This window comes from Lepisma saccharinum, chromosome 3 (genome assembly GCF_977018435.1).
Source record: "Lepisma saccharinum chromosome 3, izLepSacc3.1, whole genome shotgun sequence".
NCBI lineage: Eukaryota > Metazoa > Arthropoda > Insecta > Zygentoma > Lepismatidae > Lepisma > Lepisma saccharinum.
In genome coordinates, this window is record NC_139231.1 from 118,010,110 (window position 1) to 118,021,052 (window position 10,943).

Sequence of the window (10,943 nt, forward strand, 5' to 3'; positions counted from 1 at the left end):
TCAAGATAGGGACAGATGGAAGGCCTGTGTTGCTGCAGCCATGAACCTTCGGGTTTAAGAAGGCTAGAGAGTTAGTTAGTTAGTTAGTTAGTTATTAAAATATAACGCTTAGTGTTGAAATATTGCTTAATTTAAAGCAGGTGCATCATCTGGAACAAAAATATATCGGATCTACATATCTAATTTCTTGTCACAGGAAAATTTTACTTTAACAAGTTAAATTTGCGCTGAAGATAAAATCCACATAATTATGGGTTACTAAAATAATTATATTTATCCCCCCAAAAATGGGAGGGGGGAGTTCTTTGAAAGAGGAACTGTATTATATTATTGCTCTGAGCTTAACAATTTCTAGCTATGGTTCTGTAATGTCTCGTGAAACAGCAATGGAATCGGTCATATGGCTGGAACATGTTATTTGGTTTGCCAGGTTGAATTTTCTATCTTTATCTTAAGTTGTGTATGAATTTGTGTTAAATACGATTTTAGTGGCGATCTTGAGTAATGGGCACCCCTGTTTAGGGAGGAGGGACAGATCAAGTATAGTATTCAGTAAAGCTAAGAAAAATGTTACTTTCGGTAAACATGCTGTCGTAATTAAGTAATTTATGGGGATTACGATATGATTTGGGGGGGATGGGCACCCCTGTCTGTAACAGCCTGTAATTTATTGCACCATACATTTGTGAATGTAGAGGTTGACTCTTTAACTGGTCTTGTCTTCAAAAAAAAAAATGAATTCATTGCCTTCATGTTCACATGGAGCAATGACAAAATTACACATTATTTATGGAAATTGGATTTGTAAATTATATGCAATTTTACAGATAAACCAACATTTATCTGCCAGTATCATTACAGTGCCGATTACCCTTGTAAAAAAAAAACAAAAAAGAATGAAGTACTACATGCAACACATACATCTCTTTACCTGTGAATAAGAATTAATACAAAGCAATTTGCATCTTCACATTGACAGATTGCTTTCCAAAATTCTCAGTACAAGTTAACATGGATGCTGCTAATGGATTGCATGCTTGTCACATTGGACTAAACCATTAGTAAATAAGACTTCCAAATTGCAGTCGCTACAGATATTACAACTGGCTCTAGCAATACTAGATATACATTTATCTGTATGATTCTTTTTCATTATAAACAGCTAAGTATGCTACCACCTTCTATTAATATTGTCATTTGCAATATGTATCCATGGTAAGCACTGCTGGTTTCCAGTTAATCTTACAATGAGTCTGTGTTACTGTCTGCTCCACGCCAACATGTGTTGTCACAAATAAAACAAAGATTCTGATATAAGAAAATAAAATAAGTGTACTTGGGAGGGTTTGCTGTTCCGTAATTCCTTTCGGTGTTTCTAATCCATTTCCAAATTCTTCCTCTGGTTACCCAGGAAGAGGGGCGCCTATTTGTCAAAATAATTGGGGGGCTCTGATCACTGAAATAAATTAATTAATGACTCACTCTCTCCCTTTTTTAAGTTTTGGCCTCAGTGTTCAGAATCTCATAGAAGCCCATGAATTCCTCAAAAATATCAAAATTTTTATTCACAGTTCGAAATGCAGAATATTAATTGTCCACGGATGAATATGTCACAAGTTTTGTCAACCATAATAGCAAAATATTCCAGACTTTTAAAATCTGCTACCATGGAGCACAAAACAGATCTCCCTAAGATATTAATGATTTCGTTCTGAATGTTATGAGAGAACCATTTGTAGCCCGAACATCCCATCCACTACCCTAGTTCATGCACATAGTCTTTTGAAACTCTTTTCAGTAAAAATTTTAACAATACTCATAATTACATACTTAGTATGTAGTAATAATTCATGTGTTTTGCTGTCTCTGGCCATAGCCAGCCCCCCCCCCCCCCAAGCCCCATGGAGTCGGCCCCTATGCCCAGGAATTTGAAACATAAGAAAATAAAACAAAATGTTTTTTCTTCTATGTGCATTTTGCTTGCATTATAAAATTATGCCTCTTGTACGAGGGATGATCGAAAAAAAGGTTACAGAGCCTATTATGACGTATGTGTTAGACATAGCTGGAAGATCAACACACCTGATGATGGAGGGCACTCAACACTAGTCCTCGATGTAATCACCTTTTTTGTTCAAGCACTTGTCACAACTGTAGATAAGGTTTTCCATACAGGTTACACAGAAATCCGCGTCAAGTTCTCGTAGCCACCATGAGGCAGCTATTTTGACATCATCACATGTCAGATAAAGGTGGCCAGCCAACCAAATGGTAGTCCCAGCTCAGCTGATATTGAGCGTAATATTCTTCTTCTGTCCTCACAAATACACTCATCCACAAGAGCACAGTTCACGTCAGTGGCTGAGGTACTGGGTCTACCGATGTGTCGAGGATTGTCATTAACATTACTGGTCCGTCCTTATTTGAAGGCACGACACCACTTCGCTACATGTTGCCTTGAAATTGTCCCCTCCCCATACACCTCCACAATCTGCCTATGAATGTCAGCAGGTGTAGTGTTTTTGGTCCACAGGAACCGCACCACTGCCCTCACTTCTACTCTTGACCAATTTTCTAGACGAGTCACCATTTAAATGTCCGCTTCTCGGGTATACATGGTCAGAATCCGAAGTACTCAAACCCGCAACAATACAAACATGTTATTCATTTACACATAAATTTTCATTACGTTACAGTGAATAAAACAAAAGTTATATGCTTGGTAACCTTTTTTCCCGATCATCCCTCGTAGTTTACGGTTATTACAAGCATTTAAACACATTTTTTGATGCAATGTTTCAAAACACATGCTGCCTTTACCAGACATTTATTTTTAGTTTAATGTTAGTTATAAGAATGAGATAAATTTAACAACAAAAAAAGCAATTATACAATGAATCTTGTCAATAATCTATGACAGTCAACACAATCTCTTGCAGGCATTAAAATAATATTTTAATAGGAACAAATAATTCATAAATTTTCTAATTACATTTCAAGTAAAAAAATCCCAATTTGCATCTTTCAAAAGCCACAGTACATGCATTATCTTATTTTTAATCTAATCTGTATAATTATACTACATCGTGGCAAATATGGCTGCCGTGACTTTTTTTTTTTAATGCGAGGTTGAAATTAGAAATTATGCATATCTTTTCTGTCATATACATAGATAAATTCAATCTGACTATTTATCAGCCCTGGCCCAAAACCATGGTAACGGTTGAAGTTTTTGCGTGCGATGACGTGTGACCGGCCAAGTGAATGCATCACTTCAATGTGAAGTCACGTGAAATGACAAAACGACAGTGTTGCAGTATGGAGATATTAAACACCAGAACAAGAACAATGTCTACATGAGGATGTGTACTACAGGCTATGGAAAAGGAGATGCGATAACCACTAACGGCGTCAAACGGTTGGGCGGGAACTTTACGTCACATACCATGAAGAAGTAATAGGATCTGAGCTGATTATGTCCTTTGCGATTAGTCCACTCAGAATTAGTTCACTTCATCAAATGATTTACTAATCTCATCAATTTACATTGACGAGTTCGTTATTTGTGTTCTTTTTGGTTTAGGTTCAACATCTTCTCCGAAGAGAAAATTATGCTCATCTCTTTCTTTTCCTTGACCCTGTACATCCAGGGTCAAGGAAGTCAGTAATAAGGTGTGTTATATACAGTGTACGTAGAACTATAGACTGAATTGTATCTTCTCCAAATATGATGTATAAAGAAACAAACTGCCGGAGAACTAAGTGAGGTGAGTGTACAATTTTATATTACTATTATAGTGGAACCACAAGCAAAGAAACCTGCGTAGACTCGCGACTCCTGTGCACCGTACTCCAGTGTGGAGGGGAGGGGGACAGTGGAGCATGCTCTCTTATAGTCAGAGTTGAATGGAAGAGGAGGAAGGTTCTTTTTCTTGTGGTCGCTCTTGTAAGTAAGGGGAACTGTGATTGGCCATTCATCTATTTTATCACTTCTTCATAATCTCAATTGACTTAAATGGCCGGAAGAGCAAAGCAAATTTATCAAATATAAATACAAACACGTACCGTTTAATAAATAACCAAAATGGAATGAAAAGATAGCAGTTTGTATTTTTATTGCTTTATGTGAATATGTAGGGAAAAAGCGAGAGAGAATTGTACACCAATGGCAAAGAAATGGTAGGCGAAGTATCTACCAGGATTATACTCCCTACATTCCTGCTCATAATAAGGAGTCGAAGGTATGTTGCTTAAGGATCTTTCTTCGATGTAAACCTAAAAGTTGACTTTTCAGATTACGTACATAATCTTCTGGGCAGAAATGCGCACTGCAGATTCTAGCATTAGCATGATTCACGTTAGCGTTTCCACACGAATCCAAAGCTCGGTGACCGAAGAATCCTTTTACGTACAATTTACGATTTAAAATTTTGGGAGCGTCAGCACTTAGGCTATTTTGCTCCCTTCACATTATACGGGGGCCAGCCCCTTACCATTACATATAACAACTCTAACGTTGCATTAAAAATTTTAAAATGTTCTGACTTCTGTTAAAAGCTGAGGCTCTAACCGGGTACTCAGCACACACACAGACAAAAAAAGGACAATACAAACAAAATTATACTGGCCATGTGGCCAGTCGCCAGAGCCTCGTTAGTCTTCAGTCCAGGGTGTACTAACGTGGAAGTGAGGTTGACATTTGGGTGTACTACGTGAAAGGTCACCCCTTACACCCCAAGAATCCTTTTGAAAAACGTATATAACGTATATATTATGTTCAACGTACTTGGAAGATGTATCTTGTGCTGAACTAAAATAATAATAACAAGTGGTGTGCGGTATCTCGGAAAGTCGGGACCGGGATAGGAAAGAAAAATTCCGTCCCTATCACGACTTCAGCAAATGACTTCCCTAAATTTCTGGATCCCGAGCAGTCGGGAAATACCGAACGGTCATTTTAAAACGGTATTAATTCTTGACGTTTTCTACATTGCAAGTGTCTGTAACTTATCTGAAATTGTTCTTTTTCATTCCAGAAATGCAAAGAAAATCACTTAAGGTGAAAATGAGAATTTGAGATTTCCCGACTAGTCGAGAAATTGCGAATATTTCCCGTCCCGAATGTCGGGATTTAAAAAAAAATTCCCGTTCCGATCAAAAATATTCTGTCCCGCATAACAATAAGTACCTATCTATATTTATTTTCTATTTGTCTGAAGCCACAAAATGTAAATGGGTGGAAATGCTCATTTGTGTACTCGATTTCGTGTGTTCAGTTTCTGGCATGGTTTCCTATCTGCATAGTGCAACACTAGCGCGTAGATTTGGAATTCATTTCATGGATAAATTCACCTCTTACCGTCGTTTCGTCATTACGAGTAAACAACGGATTGGCCCAACCTATACTTCTAATAACCTTGCTATTTATATTGTTTCGGGAAATAATGTAAAGGTATTGAAAATTTATGAAATATTCTATTAGAAAATGTCAAGTAAATGAAGTAAGATACATGTATTCAGGTGCACCCATAATCATTCCACAGCATATAAGTGTGTCCACTGTTATCGTTCACATGAAATAGGAATATTCACATAACTAATGAAATAGTTGCAACTCAGGTTACAAATTGTGTGCTTGACTTTGATGTTCCATACTACTGTTTTTCAAAAATGTTAAAACCTTCATATTTCACATTTAAAAGAACTGAACATCAGTATTATTATTATATATATTTGTGATGATCTGAAAGGATCTGGTAACACTGTAGGGGACTACAGGAACAAAATGGAAAGAACAGAACATTGATATTTTTGTTGGCTCCTTATTTATACACAAACTCGGGAATTATTGTAGAAAGCAAAGATTCACAGTACAAAAAGATATTTATAAGTAAAATAGAAGCTGATGTGTTCTCAGTTCAAGTGTGATGTGCTGCTATAGTTTTGAATTCCTTCTCTTGCATGAAGTGCATTAGTGGATGCAAATGAAGCATAGATCACAAGCTTTGAATGAATACAGGTAAGTATAATCCTTAATCATCCATGTGCACAGATGATGTTTAACATTTGAATATGCAAGATTGTTGATCTTTGGTAACCTATTTATTGGGTAACTAGTATATTTAACACAATTAAATTTGATGCAAGTGAATAATGAGCTCTAAATAATTGAAGGTCTACCACGTTTTATATTAAGAATGATGATAATCATCTTACTTGAAGAATTGTGACTACATACTTCAGATACATTACGAACTGTTTTTAATAAAGATGATTAAACAGAATGTCTTTATTAACACTCACAAGTTTTGTTAAACAAGTGTATGTAATCTTTTCTTTATAATTTGTCAGTGTACAATTGGTTTGCAGCTTGGCTGAGATTACGCAAATACAAACTTATATACAGAATAGATTCAACACTGTTCAAATATTTAAGCTTATTGTGCTGCGACACTCGTATATTAAGATTCTGATCGGTTACAAATATTTAGAAATGTATCTTATTCACCTATTGGAACAATCAGATATGCTTCCTCTCAATCGAGTGTCATACTTCCAAGGTCAGCAGGGTGTAAAGCAGTTATCAAAGTTTCTATCATAATTTAGCATCTCAGAATTTACTGCTACTTCAGCAACATGTATTTTAAGATTGAGTAGATAGGGGTTTCAGCTTATTTTGAGTTGAACACACACTGGTCCTTTCATCTAATATGTGTGCATCATAAATGTTACTGTTGTAACGTAACAAGTCAACTAGGAAACAAGCAATGTTTCTTTTTTTAAAATTACTTTAATGAGATCTTATCAAATTTTAATTATGGATCCCAAATGTCATCACGTATTTCAAATTATTTTCTACAAATATTGAAAATCCCTTCAGTTGGACTAAATTTCAAAGGTGGTAGCTTACCCCACTTATGAGAAAGAGAACTCCATTGCTAGGGGCATGCATATTTTGTTTTTGACGAAAACACAAAATGTCAAAAAACACATTGTAGTGTTAATTTTTCATGTTTTTGAAAGATGAGAGATGCATTTTGCTACCATGTTTTGTCACGAAATAATGCGAAATGAACTGCAAAATACAAAATAAACTCTTAAACATGAAATTTAGGGTTTATTTACAAACTCGATACCAACAGAGGTCTGAATTATCCTGTGTGTTATGCAATTCACGGAAAAAGGATTAATTCTGCTGTTAATATTGTAGAAGCAAAAATGGACTCCTTTACACAAAAATAAACTTAATACTCTGTAACTACATAAATGTGCTTTTAGAAGTGAAATGTTAATTTTGTGTAATAAGTATAGTTTTTAAATCAAATTTAGGAATATATTCACAACTTTCAAACCAAAATGTCTTTTTTTATTCAACTTTTGATCCAATTTTTCACCGCTATAACACAGAATTTTTATTTTATTTACCGCTTTTGAACCCGAAATTGAATACGTTTTTGTACTGAAATTTTGCTTTTTTATTTACCAAAATTATGTGCCTCTATCCATTGCAGAACACTGGAAGAAAATAAATAACGAGAATGGCAAAATACTTCCTAGGAGTTCTCTTTCTCAGGAGTGGGGTAATTTAATCCATCAGAAGATATTATCAAACTTTTTAGAAAAAATGATGGTTTTTGAATAGCTAATGACATTTTGGATTCACAAGTAAAAATTTGATAACATAATTATACAAGAATTTTTTAAAAAAAAACATTGTTTCACAACTGAGTTGTTAGGTTACAACAATGTAATGTTTAGAGCCCGGAAGTTTGGCAAAATGCCTCTTTTTATCTAATGCATATATTGATAAAATTTTTCCGGATATACGTTTTTATGTTGTTTCGAATGTTTTAGAAGCCTTTTCATTTTGCCTATTTTGCCTATTTGGGACCCAACTGCCTATTTTTAATTATAATGCCTTTTTTTGCCTTTTTCAATGAAATTTGACCACTTTTTAAAAAAATATGTTGGCATTTATTTTTCTTCCGTTTATTATGTGAATAATTTTCGCTTTATTTAAGTAATATTGAACTCACACATGTTTCAACATTTCTGAAGGAGAAAAGTGTGAGAAAAAAGTATTTCATACTCAGTTAGGATATTGCCTTTCGGTTAACATTTCCTTGTGCATGATTGACTGCTGAAGTGGAGAGGTTGATTTCGAACACAAAGAAGATATTTCGAGCTTAGTTTACCTCCGCAACCAGTCTTGACAAGATGGGGAACCTGGATATCAGCAGCTATATATTATGCTAACAACCTTAAAAAAAAATCAGTGAGGTGATCGATGCTCTTCCAGAAAATGAAGCGGCTTCAATTCGTGAAGTGAAAAACTCCTGTGCTATTCAGAACTGAAGAATGAACTGTCGTTTATTTTTGCACATTATGGTGCATTGCCAGAGACAATTACAAAGCTAGAAAAAAGAGGTGAGAGACTTGTAGCATCCATGAAAATCTTCGAGGAATCTATGCAGCAGATGATGGAAGCGCCAGGAGAAAAGGGGTCAGCTGTTGCGGAAAAGTGCAAACGTGTAGTGAGTGCAAATAAGGATTTGAAACAATTGAAAACAATTTGTGATATTCTAAAAGGTGAAAATGCTGTTACCAAAATGAGTCCAGCTACATTAACTTGTTTTATGTATGCTACAATAACTTCTGTCGAAGTAGAAAGATCATTTTCTATTATGAAAAACATTCTCTCTGACAGACGACTATCAATGAATGTTGAGAACTTAAAAATACAGCTTGTAGTTATGTGTAATCAAGACAGAGAAAATTGAAATGACTTCCAAATGTGCCTTCCTTTGCTTTATTTTGCCTTTTTTTTTTCATTTTTAGTTCCTATTTTCCACATTATAAATGCCTTTTTGCCTGCCTATTTTAACGAAAATAAATGCCTGAACTTCCGGGCTCTAGTAATGTTATTCACTGTATAACTGGTTCATTTTGTTTTGGTAAAATTTTTCCCATTGTTAAAACTGTAACATTATTCAAACCAAAAATAAATGTCTGATGAAGGGAGCATGTGTTCTCCAAAAATTTTAATAACCCTAGTTGCAACAGGCCTTGAGAGCCAGGACCTACCTACAGACTGCTGGCCACACTCCCACATGCCTTGGCAGAGGTGGACAATCATCAAACTAGTTATAGGGTGATGGTGGTCAGTGCAACGAACTCCCAGTTGTTGTTGTAGGTTTTCCACGACAGGGTTATGTTACTCATCCATAGCTCCCCAATTTTCTCACTGGCTGAAATCTCAGGAGAAAAGTTGTCAAAGTGTGACAAGATGTGGAATATCATTCAGCCAAGTATCCATCCAGCACAATTATTTCAGTTTGCATTCCACTGCAGATGAAAGCATGTGTGAATTAGTGTCTTATCATGTGGTATAGAAAATTTGAGTGTTAAAGTGAAAAAAAAAATGAAAGTAAAGGCAATGAAGATGAAGTGGAAAAGTTAGTGAAAATTAAGTGTTAAAAAATCAATGCTAATCTATTCTTTGGTGCAAGTTTAAGAAGGAATGTGAAGAGTGAAAGTTTGGAAAGAAGGGTAAAAATGATGTGGTAAAGGAAGTGAAATACGCTGATTGAAAAGTGCATGATTGGTAGGGTATGAAAACATTACCAATAGGAATGATTATCATTCCAAAAAGACCTAATTTTCTTTCACTTGGGCCTCATAATTCAATTTTATCTACACTGGCCACAGCAAATATTTTTTTTCCCTAAATTGATACTGTGCGTAAGCTGTAGTGAAAATAAAACAAGAACGGTGTCCTCTTGACAGGACAAGATGGTGTAAGTTGGAATACATTGATAACTGTGGAATGGGATAGGATCTAAGATGACAAACATATTGCAACAATGATGCAAAGTTTAGCATCACTATGGTTAAGTTCTTTTCCGAAGTTTATATTGCACTTTTGTGCTGCTGCAGGTATCAACTATGAGAATAGTTTAATCTGATTTTTACGCGTGTCAAGGTAAAGAGAAAATAAAATGTATAACTCAGAATTATTCGCAAATCAGATTTGGATAACTTGTCATGTCATTATTAAAATACTGTAATTGCATCTATTTTGAGTTACAACATACAGTATAATACAGGTTATTTCTGTCAAAGTGGTAAATTAACGAATTAAAAATTTAATTCTTAAGTACATTACATTTGCCACTTTAATAGTTTTATTTTGATTAGCGTCCACTTCCCATATAAATTTTACTTTCTGGTCAAGCATGTAAAACTTTTCCTCTTTCGGTTCTCCATTGCCGACCAGTAGCAACTGAAAACTTTCACTGAAGGAACCGCTGTTCTGTTTTTATTATGGAACACAGCAAACCTCAGATATCGGCATCTTTTTAACGTGTGTGCTTTTGTATCGTGATTACGTACAAAATAAAAAATTGGTTTCGTGTTATGAACAACTGCAGCATATCTTTCTCCTCTGATTTCATGCCACCTCTCCTTGCCTTCCCTGTGACACTGGCACGGTGCACTCTTCTTTCTCGCAACTCAAGACTGAATACCGCCATGTCCGCCTATCCTGTTTTGTGTTTTTGTAACAACAATGTATATTTCTGGACATTGTTGTAGCTTGGTTACATACAAATCAACTGTATTTTAGGAAAATCCGTACGTGTAACACAGAATTACGTATAAATGCATTACGTACAAATAAGGTTTAATTAACACATTTTTAAATTATATTTTGCCAAGACAGTAATTTACGAATAAAACAATTACACAGAACTGAGTTATGTACAAAGCAGTCTCGACTGTATTGCCAAGTTTATATAAATGCCCAAAATAGGTTTCAGTACAAATTAAGGGCATCCTGTATAACCAAATGGCTAACACTTTCAGAAATAGTGCACGTGGTCCCAAGTTTGATCCACAGTGTTGATCCAGCATCATGAAAACAACTGGGGAAGTATTTGAAATAA